The 23,935-nt window shown below is 42.8% G+C and overlaps 1 protein-coding gene across 4 annotated transcripts in view; it reads right to left on the bottom strand.

Annotated features, from left to right (window-relative positions):
• The window catches only part of LOC144091700 (serine/threonine-protein kinase H1-like), a 43,166-nt gene that overhangs the window by 12,654 nt on the left and 6,577 nt on the right, over window positions 1–23,935 (bottom strand). For 2 of the 4 annotated variants that reach the window (XM_077624268.1, XM_077624267.1), the window contains exons 2-5: window positions 19,550–19,687; window positions 14,410–14,529; window positions 7,520–7,634; window positions 5,792–5,892 (exon numbers count right to left, since the gene is read on the bottom strand). The gene's annotated coding sequence lies outside the window, so the exon portion shown is untranslated. Of the gene's footprint in view, window positions 1–5,791; window positions 5,893–7,519; window positions 8,296–14,409; window positions 14,530–19,549; window positions 19,688–23,935 lie in introns of those variants that run through there. The other 2 variants (XM_077624270.1, XM_077624269.1) reach the window with 2 other exon arrangements.

Below are 23,935 nucleotides of genomic sequence, written 5' to 3'. Positions count from 1 at the left end.
TTTGACTCCGACTTGACCCGTGCTCTTCCCCCGAGTAGACTTTTTGATGGGTTTTAATCGGATCTAGAGAAGATTTACATGCGGGTTATTGATTTGCCAAATAGTTCCCAGCATGCATTATTGATGAGTTGAGATGTACGCACATTTGCTAGGCAGATATGAATCATCATTAGAGGGTCATTTCATGTCTGAAAATGTTGAAGCCTCAATGTTAAAAAATGTGGGAGGTTGTTTTTTACAGGTCAAAAAATGGGGGATTGTTTTTATGGGTCAGAAATATTGGATTTTGGGGGGGCGGGGACAAATATGTTGGATTTTTGGGGGCGGGGTCAAATATTGGATAAGTTTTGGGGGGTGGGGTCAAATATGTTGGATAATATTTGGGGGGCGGGGTCAAATATGTTGGATTTTTGGGGGATGAGGTCAAATATGTTGGATAATTTTTGGGGGGTGGGGTCAAATATGTAGGATTTTTGGGGGGCGGGGTCAAATATGTTGGATAATTTTGGGGGGGTGGGGTCAAATATGTTCGATTTTTGGGGGGAGGGTCAAATATGTTGGATTTTTGGGGGACGGGTCAAATATGTTGAATATTTTTGGGTGGGCGGGGTCAAATATGTAGAATATTTTTTGGGGGGCGGGGTCAAATATGTTGAATAATTTGGGGGGGGGTCAAATATGTTGGATAATTTTTGGGGGGTGGGATCAAATATTTGGGAGATTTTTTTCGGGTGGGGTCAAATCTTGAAATAAAAAATGTTGGATTTTTAGGAGCCAGAAATGTTGGATGTTTTTATATATCTCCGATTTCCCCAAGTTGGCCGAACGCCGAACGTCACACTCCAAATGCCACCTCCTTTATTTGAAAGCTGAGCAAATAGCAGCAACTTGGCGAGCCATCACCACGTGCCTCCATCTTGCGCCATTTGCGGCGAAACGCCAACGGCAAACGTCTCCCGTGATTTTCAATCATTTGGTGACTCCTTTTTCAAAATTGGCGCGGCACGCCGTCTCGCCGCGTGATTGTTTAACCGAGATGGATGTCTGAATTTAGGCGTTTCCAAATGGAGCCGCCGGACCGTGTCCGGACCGCGCTCGGGTTTAGGCCCCTCCCCTGGCTTCAAACGCGGCATCTGGACACTTTGGCAGGGTTCAGCGCGAGGTGTTGAGCGCCGACTTTAATGAAGATGCATCGCGCCTGTTGCGGATTTATCTCCTCTGGTACGGTCGAGCAGATGCTCCGCGAGTCGACGCCCCACCCCACTCGCACCCCAGCCTATTAAAGTTAGCGGCCCAGCTCGCAAAGCATGCTGGGAGTCGATGGATTGAACATAGAAAAGGAGGACCTAGTCAAACTGGTGCTCAGGGGATGCAAACATCTCACACAGGTTTCGCGGCCCTTGTTTCTCCGACACATTCTACAAATCAGACACACAAGGACGTACAAATCCAAGACACGAAGGACGTACAAATCCAAGACACAAGGACTTGCAAATCAAAGACACGCAAGGACTTACAAATCAAAGACACAAGGACTTGCAAATCCAAGACACGCAAGGACTAACAAATCCAAGACACAAGGACTTACAAATCCAAGACACGCAAGGACTTACAAATCCAAGACAAGTAAGGACTTAGAAATTGAAGACATGTAAGTACAAATCAAAGACACGTAAGGACTTACAAATCCAAAACAACTAAGGACTTACAAATCGAACACACATAAGAGCTTACAAATCAAAGACACACAAGGACTGACAAATCAAAGACACAAGGACGTACAAATCAAAGACACATATGGACCTAAAAATCCAAGACACACAAGGAACAACAAATCCAAGACACGCAAGGACTTACAAATCCATGTCGCGTAACGGACTGGACCGAACTTGCCGGTGGAAATGCGCTGTCTGATCTGAGGAGTTTCCTAATGACTAGCGCGGAATTGAACTCAGCGGCGGATGAAATGGCGCCCTCTCTTTGACTTTGCCTGACATTCTTTTTCCCCTCCTTCTCATTTTCCTAAAGCTGTTGTTCCTCTCCCATCTGGCTGGCTTTCATCATTCGTTTAGTCGGGCCCGGCGGCGCGCATCACCCGTCGAGGGACCGGCGGCCAAGCGGGAGCCGCCGCGGGAACCATCGCTCGCCGCCCTCCCGCACATCTGTCAGACGTTTAATTCTCCGCCGGGCCAACGCGGGAAAAGTCGCGGCTCGAATCCTGAGCCCAGATAAAAAAAAAACAATGCCGACGGAAAAACAAGGCGAGCTTTGCTCCCGCAAAGCCGTATCGGCTAACGTCCCGCGCCCGCCGGGACGTGGAGTTATCTTCCCAAAGTCTTTTCCGGCTCGGCGGCGTCGTAAACCCGTCCAGGCGAGGACGGCACGGACGGCGAGATAAGACACGGTTTTTAAGGGCGGCGCTGTTTACTCAAAGCGGGAACGGTCTCCGACGGGTTTCTTTTATCGCGGCTGCCGTGTAAAACACAGGTGCTCCTGCTGATTCCGCCGGTTGGAATTAAAAAGCACGCCGGCGCCGTTCTGGTTGGGTCCTTGAACTGCAAATTGGCATTTTTATGGCCTTTGAAGGTCAATCTTTATTTTCTCTGGAATCGTTTTGTTTTAAGGCCGAGGTGAGGAATCGTGTGACTTGTTTAGGTTGAACTTTAATTACAATTCGGAAATTAAAATTCCTAGCAAGGATGGTTTAAAAAATCCAACTCTAAAAAATAAGGTGTTTTTACAGAAAAAGTAACATTCTTTACTTACTTTTTAATAAGATTCCGATATTTTTAAAAGAAATGATCTTTAAAAAAATATCCTAAGCAAATACACATTTAATATAAACCAGCAATCAAGAATGTTTTCTGACTAAAAGTCCTAGATTTTACATACCGTATTTTTTGGAGTATAAGTCGCAAAATGCAGTGGAAAAAAACAATATATAAGTCGCACTGGAGTATAAGAGGGCAATTTTTATCTGATCAAAAACCAAGAACACACAAATTAAAGGAATAATGGAAAACAAGCGAAACAGTTTTTCCGATAACGATACAAAAACCCGATTATTTTTTGCCCTCCAAAAAAACTTACCGTTGGAGGCTAACCCAGACCCGAAAGAAAATAATTAGCGAGCTAGCCAAGTTTCGCATAACGATCAAGTCTCGAGGGTCTTACGGCGATTGGCGTCTATGTAAATCGAGCGGCGAGCGCCCGGTGACAATTTCCTGTCGCGCTACACGATGATGGATGAAAGCGGCTTCTCCAAGGTCACCGCGCCGATATTTGACCTCGGCCGTAAACGCGGCGTGGGCCAGAGATTAATGCGGCGTAATAAAGGTCTCATCGTTATTGCGTGTGACGTGGAATCCCAATAAAAGTCAGAGGCTAACGTGCGTTTGCGCGCCACTTTGCCCTTCCGCACTTCATCAAATAGCTAGCGTGATATTTTATGCAGTCGACTTCAGTGGCTAGCGGGCCGATGCTAAATAGTTTTCCATCCCTGATTAAATTTAAGATCGTGTAAGTCGTAGATTTGCGTCCTCACAATTCGCTGTCGGTATAACGGGACTCGTGTTGCGTTCAGGCCGGACTCGCGCGACAAAACGAGGCCGGCCTGACCTCGGCGCACGGTTTCGGAAATAGCGGCGATTCGCGGTAGACTTTGACCCCCGTGAATACCAGTCGACTGTGGCGTGTCGCAGAAAAATATGTCAATGTTTAGACCCACCCCCCAGTGATCCGTGCCCGCTTAGCGTCAGGACCATTGGCCTTTTCCGTTCGACTACCGCAAACTGGGAAATCGGGCGGGCATCGGTGGAAGGTCGACAGCTCACGGCGCCAAGACGTATTGCGCCCCGGGGCGATCCGCCAAGGGGGGTGGCGACCGGGCCGTGACTGGCGGCCGCCGGGGGACATTGCCATTAGCATTGAAGGACGACAGCAGCGCTTCAAGAGTCATTTGAATAGGCTGAGACCTCTTTGGATTTCAACGCTTGTTCATGAAAAAATATATATACATATACATACATATATATATACATACATATATACATATACATACATATATATACATACATATATATACATACATATATATACATACATATACATCTCCATACATATTTATACATCTCCATACATATATATACATCTACATACATATATATACACATACATACATACACATACATACATACACATATATATACATACATACATACACATATATATACATATACATACATATATATACATATACATATACATACACACACATATATATATATACATACACACATATATACATATATATATACATATATATATATACACATATACATACATATATAAATATACATACATATATATATATATACATATATATATACATACATGTATATACACACACATATACACATACATACAAATATACACATACATACATATATACATACATATATCACATACATACATATATACATACATATATACATACATATATACACATGCATACATATATACACATACATACATATATATATACATGTATATATATATATATATATATATATATATATATATATATATATATATCTGTATATATATATCTGTATATTAGTATATATATAAAATATATCAGACCAGTAATAAACTTAAGCTGTATTTTCAAAGCGAACTACTCTATTGTGGCATCAATAAATGAAAGTCTAACTATAATTTAATATATTTAAAGACTCCAACGTGACACGGACAAAAATAACTCGTCTCCACATTAAAGGCAGTTTAAAAAAACAAAAACAAAAAAAACAATTAATTCCAGCGGTGATGTTCAGCGTTTTGTGTGGGTGATGAAAGATTAACATTCATTCAAACAAATGTTCCGTAGCTTTTTAACATCAGTGCCTGGAGTGCACGATTAGCGTTAGCGCGTATTAACCGGCCCCGGGCGCACGCCCACGGCGTCGCGCCATGTCATTTAAACGCATGTTAAAGTGCATTTTAGTCAAGCACCGCCGCGACGGAGTGCAAATGACTGAGTAGAGGAAAGACCCAACGACAACAATGTCAATAAGTTACATTGAGGTTGACGTTTTCAACCTCATTGGACACTTTTGCAAATGCATTTTTAGGCCCCGCCTCGTCTCCAAGTTAATTTATTGGCTACTATTGAGACCGCTAGATTTCCCATATATTTGGAGCGGTAAAAATATCGGATGGTGGATTTGGGGTGAAAATATTCTGTATAAATGAAGGATTTTCACGGGGAAAATAATCTGAAGATTTGTGGGTAGGGAGGGGTTGTCCTTAAAAACAATAAAAATTCTAAGTATGTAATATAATATATAATAAAAAGGAGAGCAAGTGCCCAAATCGGGATATGTCAACATAATAGTTTTTCCAGAAAATTATATAGCAAAACAAAAGGAGTGCGCTTTATAATCCGGATCATGCAGTGATTTTTAATATGAATATTTTTTTAACACCCAGTGTAAATATTGAATTATTCCTGTAGTTTTTGGTCTTTCATGGAGGATTTGCGAAATATTTTTTAAAAATATGTTTGAGTCATGATTTTCTAAATGCCGGCCCGGGATTGGTCCCCAAGTTTTGACCCCTGTGCTTTAGCAGGTTGAAATTTAACATTACCAAAAACATGAGGAAGAAATACTGATCTTAAACTGCAACTGCGACCGCTCGTGACAACAGTCTTGAGATGAAGTCATTAAAAAAAATAAAAACAACAACAACAACAACAAAAGGTCAATGTAATTAACCCGCTAGATGTGCCTACCTCGTCGGCGTGACGCGCGCGTCACAATGGCTGCCGGCTTTAATTGGTCACGGCGTGAGCGGGCCGTTTGTCGGCGGCGTGGAAAGGCCGGCGCCGGGGTGCTGTGTAAACACGGAATTACGTGCCAATTAATTAACTGTGCAATTCTCAATTAGGCGCAAAAGTCGAGCGAGAGAGAGAGAGAAAAAATAATGTACTGTGAGAGGAAAAGGGCAAGAGAGGATTAATGCTAAGACGGAAAAAATTGAAATTAATATGTTCATAAGGAATGGGGAATCCAGTTTGTATTATTGATACGAGAAAAAGTAGTAAGTTAATTAAAATAGGGTGGACTAAAGATTACAGTTAAAGTTATGTCCTATTCTCGATTAAATAAGACTAGAAAAAGGGGTTTTGGTACTTATATATATTCTAAAAAATATGTTTTCAGTTGCATTACATGATTTCATAATTTCAAAATGTATTTAATCCTACTTTTTCTAGCGTATTCACATTTAGCAAATTTGTAATTTTTTTTGTTTCTCCGTTAAAAAAAGGTTTTTGGTACTTATATTTTTCATTTAATTCTAAAAATATGTTTTCAGTTGCATTACACGATTTCATAATTTCAAAATAGATTTAAGGCTACATTTTCTAGAGCATTCACATTTAGCAAATTTGTAATTTAAAAAAAAAACTATTATTATTATTATTTTTTCAAAGGACAACCAGTCTATTTAGTTTTTGTCAAAAACCGAAAAACAAAGCAAAGCCTCGCCATCTTGGTTCCATTTCTCTCGGGACGATAATATTTAATATCGGCCATAAATAATTCACCCAAAAACACGACTATAATCCCAAATATTTCCATAACTATACCGACCTATCACAACAATCCTAATAATACGCACAGTCATTTCGACACGGTTTGCTCACGGCATTCCACCACGGTCGTCTATCTCCTCCCCCGGTGATTGACGGATCGGTCGCCAGCTTGCGCGAGGGCGCCATCCATTTTACATGTGGCGCCCGGGAAAAAAAATATCAAAAGTCAAACATGTGCGTGCATGCGTTTGATGCATTATGAAGAAGAGCTCTCTTGAACCGCCGCCCAGACCGCCATTACAACCAGATGAGAAGTGGGGGTGAATATCAACACCGCGGCGCTAATCTGCCGTCTGGAGATTACGCCGAAGAAAAAAAAATGCTCACCTTTGCGTGTAAACAGCGCTCGCCGTAAGCAATTACCGCCGCATAGACGATAGATACCGTATTTTCTCGAATATTAGCCGCCCTCGCGTATAAGCCGCACCCTTAAAATGGTCTCAAAATTGTTGAATTTTACGATTTTTCTCGTATTAGACGCCCCGTTTCACAATTTTTATCTCCATATTCGTGGTTTTTATAGGGAGTACAAATGTAATACTTTGAAGGGAAAATCTTAAGAAAAATCATCACACGTGGTATTTCTGAGATACTGTATAAATGGATTTATTATTCAAGTGAGTGAGTTTTTCACGTTTAATTCAAGATACATTTTCTTTCTTAATTTTATTCATATGTCAAAATAAATTTTGCAAAGCATTTTATCTGTTTATCTTTTGGAAATAAATGATCGTATCGGCCATATTGTCTGTCGTTTCGTGCATTTCAAGTCGAATTTGTGCGCATATAAGCCGCACCCTCGATTCAGTCAGCATTTTTTTTAGCGGCAAATACGGCGTAAATGCGAGAAAATACGGTACGTACCAGACTAGATGCGGTGCCATCGTTTTTGGACCGGCATTTCCCGTGTGTCCTTTCTGACTGGGATGCTATTGGGTTCAATTCCCGGCCCCGGCGACTTCATTTTATGGAGATCAATCTTCCGGCGCCATTTTGTATCCATGCCATGAAAAAAAAAACAAGAAATCAAGCAATGTTAATATTTGAGCAATTTACATGGAAAAAATTGAAAAGTTTTCAGCCATTTTGGATCGCCATTTTCAATCCGAAGCGCAACATGGCAACTATGACCTCCATTTTTTTTTAACGGCACCCCCAGTGTTGACAAATATGATTGGGTCTCTCATACATAGTCATTGGTTTTCCTCACGATTTGCTGCGGCATTTCATTCGTCAAAGTTCAAAGCGGCTTCTTCTGAAAAAAAAACCAAGAGAAAGTGACATTTGAAATGTTAATGCGAGTGACACGGCGTCCCGATTGAAATGCAATCGTAACGCAACAACACACGCCACGGCGCTTACGAGCGTCGAGAGAACGGCGAGTCGCGGTAAACATTTGTTTTTTTTCATGGTTGACAGCTGGAACGCCGTTGCTCGTCCTAGCGTGAGGAAAAAACAAAAACAAAAAAAACACAACAAAAACGGGCAGTTTTCAACTCACGGCGTTTGCTCCAATAAGTTGAGGGTATTTATTTACATGATACTATTTTAGTTGCTAATAATTACATTTCAAATACAAATTCAATACAAAAATGACATTCAAATGTCCAAAAAACAAGTATATATGGTTCTTCAGGTTTCAATTTTACGGAAATAAAATGAGTTACGATGATGTTATTAATCCTTTCACTTCAAATCCTGTTAAATGAGGAACATATAATAATAATAATTTGATCTCAAATTTGGATGAATTTTTCTATTCCTAAAAAAACGTTTTTTCTCATCTTAAAATTAAATGTGAGCCAATGGGGGGTCTTTGAGCATAACATTACTCAAAGAGCACCATCGGTCTTGCTGTGGGCACACACTAAGTTTTTGATTGTGGATCAAAGCGACCAAAAATAAATAAATAAAAACCCCACACATTGGACAGGCCGTCGTTGCCCGCGAGTTTATTCCTCCCGATTCCTAGCAGCGATAACCCGCATGCTGGCTTTGTAGCTCCCCCACGAAGACCAAAGCGCTTCTAATTCCAGCCCAGAGTGCTTTAGGCGCAAAGACGTAGAGAGGGAATGCAGAGCGGTCGCCGGCCGACAAACGCCGCCGATCCCGCTCTGAAAATCCCTTTCTTTACGCCTACAGAAGCGCTACGCCAATACGGGTAGAAACATTGGCGTTTCCGCGGGTAATGCGCTTCCCCTCGCGCGAAATTCGAACGCCGCTAACGCGGCTTGTTAGCTAGCGTAATCCGAGGCGTCCTTTTTAGAGGTCGAGGCCTAGAAAGTGTTCCGATGGCGCCAGATAACGGCTTTAAGCTTAATTGCCGACGTTTGCTCCCGAGGTTCGTCCAATCGTCTTGGGTCGTTTGATATCAAGTCCTCCCGGATAAAAGCGGCAGACTCAGCAAAGCGACGGCTGGGGGGCGGGGGCAATCATTCGGAGTGATTTATGGATGAGGAGCGCAGATAAACTCACGTCGGGGAGTCGATTCTTCACTCGCTTTGTCGGCCGGGATGCCAAATTAGCATCGGAAGCCACCGATTGGCTGGGGGGGGGGACTCCTGATGAAGTGATGCCGGGCAGCCATCTTGGCTTGACAGATGCCATTTTTCATAATCTTGGACGTTTGATTACAAACGCTGGCCGTGATTGATGATGAAGCTGCCGCTTGACGTTAGCAAAGTCGAAGCTCGCCGCTTCCTTACAAATTTACGGTCATTGCGCGTCGGGGTGGCTGGCGTTTTGGGTCTTAAGTGTTGGGGGTTTCAGGGTTTTTGGGGGGCAAAAGTGTTGGGCTTTTAGGGGATCTGAAGTGTCGGGGTTTCAGGCTTTTTGGGGGGCAAAAGTGTATGGCTTTTGAGGGGGGTCTAGTGTTGAGCTTTTGAGGGGGTCTCAAGTGTTGGGCTTTTGAGGGGGTCTCAAGTGTTGGGACTTTTCAGGGGGTCTCAAGTGTTGGGACTTTTCAGGGGGTCTCAAGTGTTGGGACTTTTCAGGGGGTCTCAAGTGTTGGGCTTTTGAGGGGGTCTGTAGTGTTGGGCTTTTGAGGGGGTCTCAAGTGTTGGGCTTTTGAGGGGGTCTCAAGTGTTGGGCTTTTGAGGGGGCCACAAGTGTTGGGTTTTTGAGGGGGTCTCAAGTGTTGGGCTTTTGAGGGAGTCTCAAGTGTTGGGCTTTTGGGGGGTCTGTAGTGTTGGGCTTTTGAGGGGGTCTCAAGTGTTGTTGGGCTCTTGAGGGGGTCTCAAGTGTTGGGCTTTTGGGGGTCTGTAGTGTTGGGTCTTTTGAGGGGGTCTCAAGTGTTGGGTTTTTGAGGGGGTCTCAAGTGTTGTTGGGCCTTGGGGGGGTCTCAAGTGTTGGGCCTTGGGGGTCAAAAGTATGTGGCTTTTTAGGGGGTCTAAAGTGTCTGGCTTTTTAGGGATCTTAAGTGTCTGGCTTTTAGTGGGTCAAAAGTGTTGGGCTTTTGGGGGGTCAAAAGTGTCTGGCTTTTTAGGGCGTCTAAAGTGTTGGGATTTTTAGGGGGTTTAAAGTGTCTGGCTTTTTGGATATTTTTTAATGCAACATCAGTTTGGTCAAACGGTTGAATTTTTGGTTACAATAAAACACATTTTTGTTAAGAAATGCTAGCTCTTCATTGGCCTTCCCACATCAAACAGATGTCCATGAGAGATAACCTCATTTAAATTCACAGAATGGATAAAAAGCTAGAAAAGTGGATGCCCATGGCCACCAATGGCATCTGAAGAGTGACAAGTTCTAACTCGCGTGTTCGTCCAATGGTCCATGAGGCTGAATAAAGGAAACAGAGGCAGAAATCTGCCAAAGAACTCGTCAATATTAATAAACACAGCGCTGTGTGACTGTCAATGGATACAAACAATGGCTGCTATCTCATTGAGAGGGGGAAGAGGCAAACTTTATATACGGGAGGAGGATCTGGGGTATATTGTGTTCTGCATTCTGATTGGCTAAAGTCGCTCTGCTTCTTCTCTAACTGTGCATCAATAACCTTGTAGTTTAACATTACGTAAAACAGCTTGCCAAATTAATATTACGTACGTGCAAATTCGAGTTTATGATTTGACACTACAGTACAGAAGTTATTTGTTGAAAAAAAACGTTTCTAAAGTACTGTACTTTTATTTGTGAAACAAATGATTGAACCCTTAAAATGGTTTGTTCTTTCTTTTCAATGTATAATAGAGTACTTGATTGTCGAATAATTGTATTAAAAAAAAATGAAGGTTTCTACTTGACGGACTATGCAAGTTCTGAACAACAAGTCCTTTCGCGGTACTTCCTTGAACTGAAAATTCTACGTCATGTCCTCTTCACAGCCAACGGTTGAATAACGCGCCCGTGTCCCGACGCCAGTACCGTCCATAGTCAAGCAAACGCGTGTGTTCGCTAACCCCGCCGCGTCTTATCGACTTAGCCTCTCCCCAGTCGGGCCTTATCAAAAGTAATTATCTTCATTCTGGCAGCTTGACTCTGCTTTTTATTATAACATTTTTAAAAATATGGCGCGTTATCTGCTGTCCATGGCGTGCGGATTTATGTCATTTATCGGCGAGCTTACGCACGAGCTGATGTGTTTTCTATTTCGACGGTGGTCGAGAATGGCGTTCGTTATCTGGCGGTTCCAAAGATGGCTCCTTAAATGCGACCTACTTGACACGCGTATGTATCAATAATATAATAGTTGGCGTGCTACTTATGTCAATGGCGGCGATGAATCAAACAGTTTGTCATTTTTAGAAGATCGGATTTTGAAAAATGTATTTTGAATATGACGTCAATGACAGCCGGTGAATTCATTCTCCAATTTGTGAGTCAAGACGGCGATCCAATTTGATTGGTTCGTTAGCAATCGGAAGTCAGTCCCGATGACGACAAATCGGTTACCCGAAATTAGCAATTAAACAAATTTTATGTTTAATCTTGGATTTTTTTGCATTGAAACATGATCGGCGTCACTGTATGGGTCAATAATTTATTAATTAGACCAATAATTTTTCAAATTTGGCTAATTTTAGAATTCCCACGGCTTCCATGACCTTGACATGCCGCCATATCTAAATCGAATGAATAATTTTGAGATGAAGCGATGCGAAGCTGGTTTGCATTTGCCTGATGATTATTTTCCTCTCCTAATTGTAGTGCACAACTTCCTGTCACTTTAATCACCATAATAAGCTGTGGTGTTCAATTAATGGCTTTTGAATGACACAAACAGCCTAATTAGCAGCAGCCGCGCGATAACGACTCGACAGACGGGCACGTGTTTTGACGAAAGTGTCACGTATGTCTTCTCCGGGCGACGGGTATGAATTACGATTGGCATGTTGCCCCATCAATAACGGCGTCGGAATTCCACTGAAAAAGGACGACCCAAAAAGTATTGTTACGCAACAGTTAAAATTCCAAAATTTGGGGGAAAATAACCACCCCCAAAAATCCTTTTGACCTTTTAATTGGATCCATAAAAATTCAGATTCCCAATTCTATGCCCTCAACACGAACAAAATCCCAAAGAAAACACGAAAAACCCTTCCAAGTAATGTTGATTATTGAACACCAAAAACTTTCTATTAAACGCCATTCACCCGTGTTACTACAAAAATTGGTAGTATTCACTACCTAGATCATGGGTGGAGAACAGGTGGCTCTCGAGCCGCATGTGGCTCTTTGCTTCTTATGGTATTTTGTATGTACTGTGGCTCTTTGCCTCGTTTCATGTTTCTCTTATTTTAATCGTAAATAAACTCAAATTCGGAGTCAATTCAGAACAATAAATATTTCAAATTTTTTTGGCAGATTGGAATTTTTCTTTTGGTGTACGGTGTGACACCCTCAGTTTCAAATTTTTGGCTCTTTGGGTCTAACTTGTTCGCCACCACTGATCTAGATCTATCGACTCAATATGGAAACATGTTTTTGTTTCTAAAATACAGGACGATTCAGTTTTTCAAAGTTACAATTGACAACCCGTGTAATAAAGCCACCTATAATTTTGTATGCAGAGAATTTTTCAGAAGCTACCAGTAGGCCAAAATACAAGAAAATATGATTTGTCATTTACCGGTTACATTTCTTTTTGCATTATTTTTATCGGTTCAAAAATATGTGTGCGTATGGATCAGCATGGGCAAAACATCGTAAGAAAAAAAAATAGCATTCGGGTTGAAGACGACACGGCCGAACTGAAAGGTGAAATCGCCATTGGTGTCGGAGCTCGGCTAAAAACGAGAAAACATGATTTGTCATTTACCGGTTACATTTCTTTTTGCATTATTTTTATCAATCTAAAAATATGGTTGTGTACAGATCAGCATCGGGAAAACATCCTGGTGAGAAAACTAAAAATTAGCATTTCGAGTTGAAGACAACCGATTGAAACGTGAAATCGCGGTTGGTATCAGAGTCGGGCCCCCCACTGCCTCATAAATAATTTTGCCCGGCGTGCGATAGACGTCCCCCCGCTTTGACTGCCCCCCAAATGTCAGTCAGTGCGTAAAGAGCGACGTGGCCTTGAATGCCGAAACCGAGGCCTGCGCCGCTCCATCTGTTGCGGCGCAGATCGTAAATAAGCCTCCCAGAAAGGTTGTCATCTTGTCGCAGTTTTACACAAACTTGACCCAACTAAAAACCAAGGACGCCGACTCATTCCCGCAAGACAGCAGCGGGGCGGATTTCATCTGGTGTAGTCGGGTAAACAACGAGAAAAAGCCTTTTCAGAACACTTCTATCGATTGCGCTTTTTAAAAAATATTCTTCTTTGTGGCGCTTTGATCCAGACGGCGATATAAACCCAGTTCAAAACTAATCACGTTCTCCGCGCGGACGGCGCTAAATGTATACGCGCGAGCTTCATCTAAGCATCAAAAGTGATTGCTACAAAGTGGTGACAAAAACATTTTAATTAGGGAAATGCATAAACATGACTGGCAAGGCGCCCGTGATTGAGATCAAACATCCTTTCCAGGTAAAGTTAACTTCTCGTACTTGGCTAACAGTTCCGCCTGCTACATTAGCTTATTGATCGATGCTGCTGAGAAGCAGCAATTTGTGTGTGCATGTTTTTTTATGTACTTGAGTTTTCAGTATTTTTCCCCCTAATACCGATACGGACCGGCAACAAAGACAACAATGTTGTTGGCAGAAAGGTTGTTTATGAGTTTAAAACCGAACGACAATGCATTGATTTGACCTTTAAACTGACCCATGTTTGGAATACATTTGAAAAGGTTTGGACTCGCCCCTTAAGAATACAGAACCGGGAGCCGAAGGGAGAGGCTTTGAATGCCGACTGCTCCACATATTGTGAATCTACGGCCGTAAAAAAGGTACCGTATTTTGCAGTTTAATATACCCGGGTATATGAAATGATTTTTCCTTTTTTGAGACTCCCGTTGTGCGCCATTTAATATACCCCTGCCGTTTAATATTATATATTGAACGGCAACTCAGCTTTTTTGGCAAGATTTGTATGGTGTTCATGGGGGCATAATTATAGATACTTAAGTTCATTAAAATTCCAAGTCAGACTTTATTCAGCAGTAAGTAGTTTTAACCTGAGCAGTAAGTAGTTTTAGTCTGCAAAATGTGAATACACCCTGTCACGGCATAAAGAGTGCGTAGTGGATCGTACCTTCCCGTTTGTGCGCCATTTAATATACCACTACCGGGTATATTAAATGGGGGGGAGGGATATATTAGACAGCAAAATATGGTAAGCCGTCTTACCTTTTGAATGGTCATACCGTGTATGAGTGAGTGCCTGGCGTCAATGCTGTAGTTCTAAACTCCAATAAATCCAACGTCCCAAAATCACGGATTGAAGGCCCCGGTCTGGTCTTGGACTCGCCTACCAAAAGGCTCAGCTGGGAAGGAACACAAACATTCTAACCGTTACTTCACCACGCGCCTGATAGGCCAACACGGATCAGACTGACATGCTGACATATTGCGTTCCAGCGCACGCCGCCAACGTCCTAAATCAAATATCGAAACGCTCAAATGACTTCATCTCCATCTTGTCTGATCTGCTTGCGTTGCCGAGAAACAAAAACAACGGGACTCATTCGAATGCAGATGCGTTTCCGGGCGGCGCTATCGCTCGCCATCGGTAAGAAGCCACGGCGGTGACGCATCCGAGGAAGCGTGACATTTAGGGGATAATCAGTCTGCCGTTTGCCTGTCGTTCTTATTCTTTTTGAAATCAGTTGATAAAACTGTCAGAGACCTTCAAATTCCAGATGGATTGAGTCAGAAACACGTCAAACGAAAAGCAAGGCGCCACGTTAACCATCCGCAAATGATATGTCGAGGTCTGCAGTTTGTGATTATTTATAATTCGTCGATTAATCAAATAAGCATTTCATGCCTTTGCTGAATTCACGAGGAATCTCAATGTGGTAGCGTAACAGCACAGGGCGGTGTCAAAATGAAAGAGACTAAATACAATACTTTCAAAACAAAACAATCTAATGCAACGAACCATCGAAGCAGCAAAAATTCAAAGCTTTTTTTCCAGATTAAATGACAATCAATTAATTGTCGCAGCTTCAGCTCGATATGTTTCTAGCCATTTCGCCCAAAACCTGAAAAATAAATAATACTTTCAAAACAAACCAATCCAATTAAACAAACCATCGCAACATTTCAAAGCTTTTTTAAGATCAAATGACAATCGATTGTTGCAGCTCAAGCTTGATATGTTTTAAGCCATTTCCCTAAAACCTTAAAACTAAATACATACAATACTTTCAAAACAAACCAACCTAACGCCAATCCAATTAAACGAACCATCGAAGCATCAAAAAATCAGCTTTTTTCAAATTAAATGACAATCCATTAATTGTCACCGCTTGAGCTCGATATGTTTCTAGCCATTTCCCCCAAAACCTGAAAACTAACTACAACACTTTCAAAACAAACCAATCTAACGCCAATCCAATTAAACGAACTTTCGCAACAATTCACAGCTTTATTTTTTAAATCAAATGACAATCGATTGTTGCAGTTCAAGCTCAATGTTTCTAGCCATTTCCCTCAAAACCTGAAAACTAAATATAATACTTTCCAAACAAACCAATCTAATGCGAAGCTAATTAAACGAAGCATCGCAACATTTCAAAGCTTTTTTTAAAGATCAAATGACAATCAATTGTTGCAGCTCAACCTTGATATGTTTCTAGCCATTTTGCCCAAAACCTGAAAACTAAATATAATACTTTCAAAACAAACCAATCTAATTGAAGGAACCATCGCAACATTTCAAAGCTTTTTTTAAGAACAAATGACAATCGATTGTTGCAGCTCAAGCTCGATATGTTTTTAGCCGTTTCCCCCAAACCTGAAAACTAAATACAATACTTTCAAAACAAACCAATCTAACGCCAATCCAATTAAACGAACCATCGAAGCAGCAAAAATTCAAAGCATTTTTTATAGCGCAAATGACAATCAATTAATTGTTGCAGCTCGAGCTCAATGTTTCTAGCCATTTCCCCCAAAACCTGAAAACTAAATACAACACTTGGAAAACAAACCAATCTAATGCCAATCCAATTAAACGAGCCATCGCAACACTTCAAAGCTTTTTTATAGATCAAATGACAATCAATTAATTGTTTCAGCTCCAGCTCGATGCGTTTCCAACCATTTTCCACCAACACGTGCCAATTTGCACAAAATTAAACCCTGGTTTCTAGTCACCTAGGCCAACAGAACTCTCTCTATATTGGAAGATAATCCGTCTCATTGGATCTCAGGTGTCCCAGCGCCCCTGTTCACCCAGGCGGGAGGACACCAGACATCAATCACAGACCCAAGTGTCAATGATCTATTTTCAAACGCGGCAAAACGGCTGCTCTTTGGGTTTGAAGCGCTTCCCGAGGGAAAGCCAACCAAAGCAGATAAAAGATAATCAGTACTTATCGCGGGATAAAAAGAGCTCGTTAAAGAAGATGATTTCCTCCCAAACGCCGCGGCGCTCCAGCCAGACCTTGATGACGACTGCCGACTTTCTTCTGTTCTGCTCATTTATTCTTCGTCCTTGTCTTTCTGCAAGGTCCCCGTCCTTTTCCCTCCTTGCTTTGAGGGGAAAGTAAATGATTTGTGAGGAGGAAAATGTAGTTAAGTGTCCTCCCGCCTCGCCTGCCGTGTTTGGGAACACGGCGCCAAATTGAGACGGCCAGAGTCAAAACAACACAGGCAGACGCCGTGATTTTGTATCCGGGCTGAAATCTTCTTTTAAACACCACAAACAGCTTCAAGTGTCGCCGTGTTTTTGCGGCAATTTTGTTCCGCCGCACAAAACGTAGAACACTTGATGATTCGGTCCAAGTTTCCGTTCTTTGGCAGCCGACAGATCAACTTCATCTCGCCGCGATGGCGCGCACGAGCCGTTTTTCCGCCGCTCGGCTAATTAGAGACGACCTGTGGGCCGGTTTGGCGAACGCGAAGAGTTCCCTGGTTGAGTCCCGGTTAATGAGCTTTGAAACGACGTCTCGTAAGGAATGCGGGGAGGTCGGTCTCATTAACGAGAGTGACGAGAGGTGACGGTGGAGCCCTGACCCGAGTGGTCCCAGTCATTAGCCAGCGTGTTAGCTCCCAACGGGAAGCGTGCCTTGACTATACCGGCAGCGAAAAAAATGGCGGTGCGGGAGACTCCAATTTTGCGGTCTGACTTTTGATGATTCCTTTGGCTTTTTGTCTTTCTGATGATTCAGGCTGCGTTTAGTCCAGCTGTGAGAACCGGTCGCCAAATGTTGCTTGCTTTCAGCATCCACGATTGGACGATCATCATCAATGGCACTGAAGGAGCTTTTGTTCTGCCGCCGCCTTCCTCCACAACAGGAACCTCCGTGATATGGTTTCCCGACGCAAGGTCTCGGGAGGGATGAGTATAACAAAAGGGCTCGACACGAGGCGGCCTCGCTCTTATTCAAATGAGATGAGAATAGCTAAAGTTGCGCCCGCCGGCACGCGGTGAGTATCCTGTTAACCTTCAGAAATCCTCGGGGGAGGGATGCGGTGGCTCGCCGACCTGCCGACACAATTCGGGAGTCGGGAGATTCTTAAATTAGACTGAACCACAGGGAGGCAAAGCTTGACATCAGAATCTGCCAGAGCCAGACTTGAACAAAATTTTAAACAACATTTACGAGGGAGCTCAAACCAGATCGGGACTTTGAGGAGCTGAAACCACACCAAACCAATCCTTTAAGGAGCCCAGATCGGACCGAGATGAGACCAGACCGATACTTTAGGAAGCCCAGACTAGACTAGAACGATACTTTAGGAAGCCCAGACTCAGACCAAACCGATGCTTCAGCTATCCCAGACTCGGTACACGGTCTTTTGGTCGCCGGTCTTTTGGTCGCCCGGAAGGTAAGTGAAAATTACCGTTTAAATCGTTGCTCAAATTCCCTAAATAAAAACTGTGAATTACTATTTAGTCATACTTAATGCCCTAGTAATTATTAGGCTAAAGAAAAGCTCCAAATTTCACAGACTTTTATTGTTTTTTGTTGGAGAACTTGCTAAGACCCTGACAGACGTACCTTCTTAAAGGGACAACGCATGTACATACAAACTCTTCTACACTCACACGTCGGCTCAGTGAAACTGCTTATGGCCATTGTTGGCTTTTGTTCATGCGTAGACCGTGACCACAACCCCAGACAAACCGATACACTGAGAAAGCCCAGACCAGAGCGATATTTTAGTCAATCCATCCTGAGACAAGACCAAGACTTTGGTGACTACCAAAACATAGTGTCCAGACCTGAAACTCGTCCTGAGACTTACCTTTCAACAGCGCTAGGCAAAAAAGCAAACATTCTATGTCACATTTCTGCCTCCGTTGCCATTATTGACCTCATGGACCATTGGACATCAACTGTTATCACTTTTCGGTATCTAAGGCTACATCATTAGCATGCGCGCAAAGCACTCAGACCGTCAAAACACACAAAGAAGTTCTTTCGGCACCTTTTTTAGCGGCTAAAGTGGCACTAGAAACCGGCGACTCCCGGGACGGCGTATTTACGACGTATTTGGAAGGGCAAAATGTTTACCGCGCAGGGAAAGCGCTTCGGAGTCGATTTGCTTTTTCTGGCGGCCGCCGTCTCGGCGGGACGCGCCCCACGGGACGCCGATGAATATTTCAGGACAACGGCGGCGCGGCTCTGGTGCGGTCCCGCTCGCACAATGAAAAAACAAATTAGCGAAGCTGCTGAGTAAACGACAGGAATTATGAGGGTGTTGATGTGCGCACGCAGTTACGACGTTAGCGATTTGGAGCGAAATGCCACGCGCCGACGGGACATTTTTTTGAGGCTGATGAAGATTCGGTGGACGTTTATTGAGAAATCAAAAGTCATATAAAAATGTTTGTTTGGGCCAATCAGCTAAGTGGAAATTTGGCAAATCAATTTTCAGGACTATTTTATTTTATTTTTATTCAAAATTACTGACCCCTGCTAGCTAGCCATGCATATACATTTATTATACACACACACAATACATTAAAAATTATTCCTCCAAAATTGAAAGTGGATTGGTCTTCTATTGCCGTTTATTATTTAATTTAAATGTGTAAAGTTAAACATTTTTAAATGGTTGATATTTTCCCAATGTATTATTTTTTAAATTAAATACCAACTATTTCAAGGCATTTAAATGAGAAAAGTTGCAAAAACAAACTTTGAATGGAAAAATATATTTTTTTAAATAATTCCATATAAGACAGTTACGCAATCATTGGATGCCACTGTCCCAGCTCAAACGGATTGGATGTTTACTTATCTTATGATAAACTGATGATTAAAGGTTTCAAAGAATTGTCTAAAATTAAATTATTAAATAGACGGTTGATGTCGCGTGTGTTCGTACCTCTAAAAAGCCATCAGACACGCCGGTGGGTTCTCTAAGGGTGGTTTTCCCCCACCCTCATCAAAACGGCGCCTGATTGCAGTCCAGCTGTTTCCCAATTTGATAACACGCCAGCAATTAATGAGACAATGGGACCTCCTGCGGGGAAGAAAAATGACAGGATGACACATTGCGCTGTCATTTGGATTGTTGTCAAACAAACCGGAAGGAGTCCGGAAGGAGTCGAAAAAATGCCGGCGTGAAATTCGGCCACACTTGCTCCTCCTCTCAAAGGACTTTGAGAAAATGTCGTCAAAACAAAGCACATTTTTACCACATTTTCTGCTAACATGACTTAACCCAGAAAAATATGAAGGAATCTTACCACCTTTATGAGACCAAATATTAAAAACATAATTGAAGACATTCAGGAAAAAATTATCAGAATCTTCAAAATCGCAGATTGGTTTGTTTTGAAAATATTGTATTTAGTTTCATTGATTTGGGATGGGGCGGCCTGGCGGGTAAGTGGTTAGCGCATCGGCCTCGCAGTTCTGGGTTCAAATCCAGGTCGGTCCACCTGTGTGGAGTTTGCATGTTCTCCCCGGGCCTGCGTGGGTTTTCTCTGGGTACTCCGGTTTCCTCCCACATTCCCAAAACATGCATGGTAGGCTGATTGGACACTCTAAATTAGCCCATTGGTATGATTGGTCTTCCCTTGTCTCCTTGTGCTCTGCGATTGGCTGGCCACCGATTCAGGTTGTCCCCCACCTCTGGCCCGAAATCAGCTGGGATGAGCTCCAGCACCCCCCACGAGCCTAGCGAGCAAATGAGTTGGACACCTCAGCTTTCATTTGAAGTTGCCGCAATGGCCCAATCAGAAGCTCCGTCCTGAAATGTAGGCTTGATGAATTCCTAATTTCCAAAAAAGGATGGCGTTGTCATTGGTTTCTCCCCGAAAGTCACCTTTCGTGCCGAGTCAGCGAAATGGGGGCGGCGGCCTTGAGCTCCCCGAAGGCGCTGTCGTGTTTTTTTCACCCACACACCTTTGCGCGCCGGTCGCCTTATTAGCGCGAAGCCCGGTCGTGATTAATGATCCAGGAAGTTTTTTGTTTGTGCCGACGGAGCGGGACAGAAAGTATTCCGGCGGAAATCCGGCGACCGGTCGGTCCGGTTACGTCTCGGGAGACGCCGGCGAATTGCTAATTGAGCTAACTTGGATGCGATTTACGGGCACCGCCATTTGCGAACTTGGCTTGCACGGGCCTGTCCTAATTGTTCCCGTGAGATTAATCTCAGTTAAGAAGAAAATACCCCAGAGTCGTCGCTGAAAATCAGGCTCGGTCTTGCGAAATCTTTTTTCAGTCATGCCAAAGATTTTTTCAGTCCTCCGAGACAGTTGTGCCAAAGATCTTCCAGTATTGCCAAAGATTTTTTCAGTCCTCCAAGACAGTTGTTCCAAAGATCTTCCAGCCTTGCCAAAGATTTTCCAGTCTTGCCAAAGCTCTTCCACCCTTGCCAAAGATTCTCCAGTCTTGCCAAAGATTTTTCAGTCTTGCCAAAGATTTTTCAGTCTTGCCAAAGATCTTACAGTCTTGCCAAAGATCTTACAGTCTTGCCAAAGATTTTTAAGTCTTGCCAAAGCTCTTCCAGTCTTGCCAAAGCTCTTCCAGTCTTGCCAAAGCTCTTCCAGTCTTGCCAAAGCTCTTCCAGTCTTGCCAAAGCTCTTCCAGTCTTGCCAAAGATTTTTAAGCCTTGGCAAAGCTCTTCCAGTCTTGCCAAAGCTTTTACAGTCTTGCCAAAGATTTTTAAGCCTTTGCAAAGCTCTTCCAGTCTTGCCAAACATTTTTCAGTCTTGACAAACATTTTTCAGTCTTGACAAACATTTTTCAGTCTTGCCAAAGCTCTTCAAGTCTTGCCAAAGCTCTTCAAATCTTGCCAAAGCTCTTCCAGTCTTGCCAAAGCTCTTCCAGTCTTGCCAAAGCTCTTCTAGTCTTGCCAAAGCTCTTTCAGTCTTGCCAAAGATCTGCCAGTCTTGCCAAAGATCTTTCAGTCTTGCCAAAGATCTGCCAGTCTTGCCAAAGATCTGCCAGTCTTGCCAAAGATCTTCCAGTCTTGCCAAAGATCTTCCAGTCTTGCCAAAGCTCTTCCAGTCTTGCCAAAGATTTTTCAGTCTTGCCAAAGACCTTTCATTCTTGCCAAAGACCCTCCAGTCTTGCCAAAGATCTTCAGGTCTTGCCAAAGATTTTTCTGTCTTGCCAAAGCTCTTCCAGTCTTGCCAAAGCTCTTCCAGTCTTGCCAAAGCTCTTCCAGTTGTGCCAAAGATTTTCCAGTCTTGCCAAAGATTTTTTAAAGTGGTATGTGAATTGTATGTATATGTATGTTGCAATATATTTATACTCTGACCATACAATAAGGTTGCAAAATTACAACCCGGAAACACAAACACCACAACAAAATCGAACAGCCGATACCGTCAATGACACCTAAACGTGATCGCTCAATGCCAGATTGAATAAATCAGGCCAAGAAACAAGTCAAGACGATAAATAAAAGCGGCGTCTTGCGTCCAAACTGATCAAAAATATAAAAGCAGCCTTCCGTAGATGAACGGCCAACTTTCCATCCAAAAAGTCAAATTTAATCAGAGTCGAGCCGGTAATTAGCCCGCTCGGAGAGCACGTAAACACCCGGCGAGCGGCACCGGTTCATAAAGCGGAACGCGCTTTCCGACAACTGATGTTCCTCCCGACGACGACTTGTCATTTGCGGGTAATTGCCGCTTGTTTATTTCCTGGTTTGTTTGCAAAATAGCTCCCCTGTGTGTTGCCTCGCTTCATTTCCTGTTTCCTCACACCGACATCTTATTTATATATTTCCAACTACTCTAATCCAACCAATCAGCGTTGCCGTCTTATTTTTTTTATCTACTCTACTCTGTTTCTCACATTTCTTACAACATTTAGACACCAACCAATTTTAAAAGGTTTAGTTGGTAGTTGTGTGAGGACCATGGAACGAATTAGAGAATTTACATATACAGTACACCTCCACTTACGAAATTTTCAAGTTACGAAAAAAGTTCTGGAACCAATTAACTTCGTATTGCCTTTTTAAATTGTCTGTCTTTCCCCCGAAAATTTTTTAAGAGAATATTTACTGTCCCCCTTTTTATTTTAATTTTATTTTTTAAAAGATTAAATAAATAAATTTTAAATTCTAAAATATATTTTAACTGTTTTTCTCCAGTTTTTTAAAGAATATTTTTATATAAATATAAAGAAAAATAAATGAATAACAGAATGTTTTTGTTCATTCGCCAAGGGATTGGACGTCGAGCACTGTCGATGGCACTCTACGGCGAGCATCGACATCTCCTATTAAGGAACTAACGACGACATTCGCGTTTCGGCGCCACATGACCGCTTTTTCCATCCTCTCTTGACGGGCTAATTGAGTGTTTAAAGCCGGGACCGCAATCGATGCGAAGGGTCACGCTATCCGATTTTTTAATCAGCCAATACTGTCACCCATTTTCCCGGCTTCATTAAATTGACGATTTCCAGACTTCCCCTCGGCTCCGCTTCACCGAATCGGCACCAAAAGAGACGGCGCAATATCGTTTTTAGGTGGGACTGTCGTTAAAAATGAGTTGAAAGGAATCGATGGCTGAACGATGCGTGAGCTGACATGTGCACCATGTTCTGATTTGTTGCGGGAAAATTGGCGTTTATTAGAGGTCTTTTTAGGAAAAGACCTTGAAGAGACAAAATGGTCCAAAGGGATGTCGGCCAGAAGCTGGAAAAGGACAGACAACAAGCCACGGTGAGTGAAATGCTAAATGTGCAATGCTAATATTCGGGTAAAACGAGGCCAGCCGGATCGGTGTCTAGATTTATCTTGTTTATGAGTAGATGGCGAAAATTTGAGAAGGAAAATTCCGGCCGGAAAAAAACGGGGACTCTGGCTTGTCGGGAAAACAATTACGCTTGGTTTATAGGCATTCCGCTCCGTCTGGTGCAGTCGCGAGCGGCAGGCGAAGTCGGCCCGACCCGGCAGGCGGAGTTCCCGGGAACGCTTTCGTGGCTCCCGGCGGAGCGAACGGCGATAGCCGCGGCGCGCAGTCAGAGGCTAATTGTGGATTGAAAACTCCGGCGCAGCTTGCCAGGAATAGCGATGAGAATGCGGGGGAAGCAGATGTTAGGAATCCAGTTTGTGTACCATATGAATAAGTCATGAACATTGGCGCGAAAACGTCGGGAACGGCGGCTGTCGAGGACATTTTGTCTTCAAATTGAGTGAAAAATAAGAAATCCCTTCTGATTTTCTGCGACGTGTTCAATGTATCTGTTTTTAGCTTCTCGTAATGCTAACGTTTTGTCTTGTAAATATGAAATACTTGAAATA

This window comes from Stigmatopora argus, chromosome 17 (genome assembly GCF_051989625.1).
Source record: "Stigmatopora argus isolate UIUO_Sarg chromosome 17, RoL_Sarg_1.0, whole genome shotgun sequence".
Lineage (NCBI taxonomy): Eukaryota > Metazoa > Chordata > Actinopteri > Syngnathiformes > Syngnathidae > Stigmatopora > Stigmatopora argus.
Note: the sequence above shows the minus strand (reverse complement) of the source record. Positions and strands in the feature narration are given on the sequence as shown.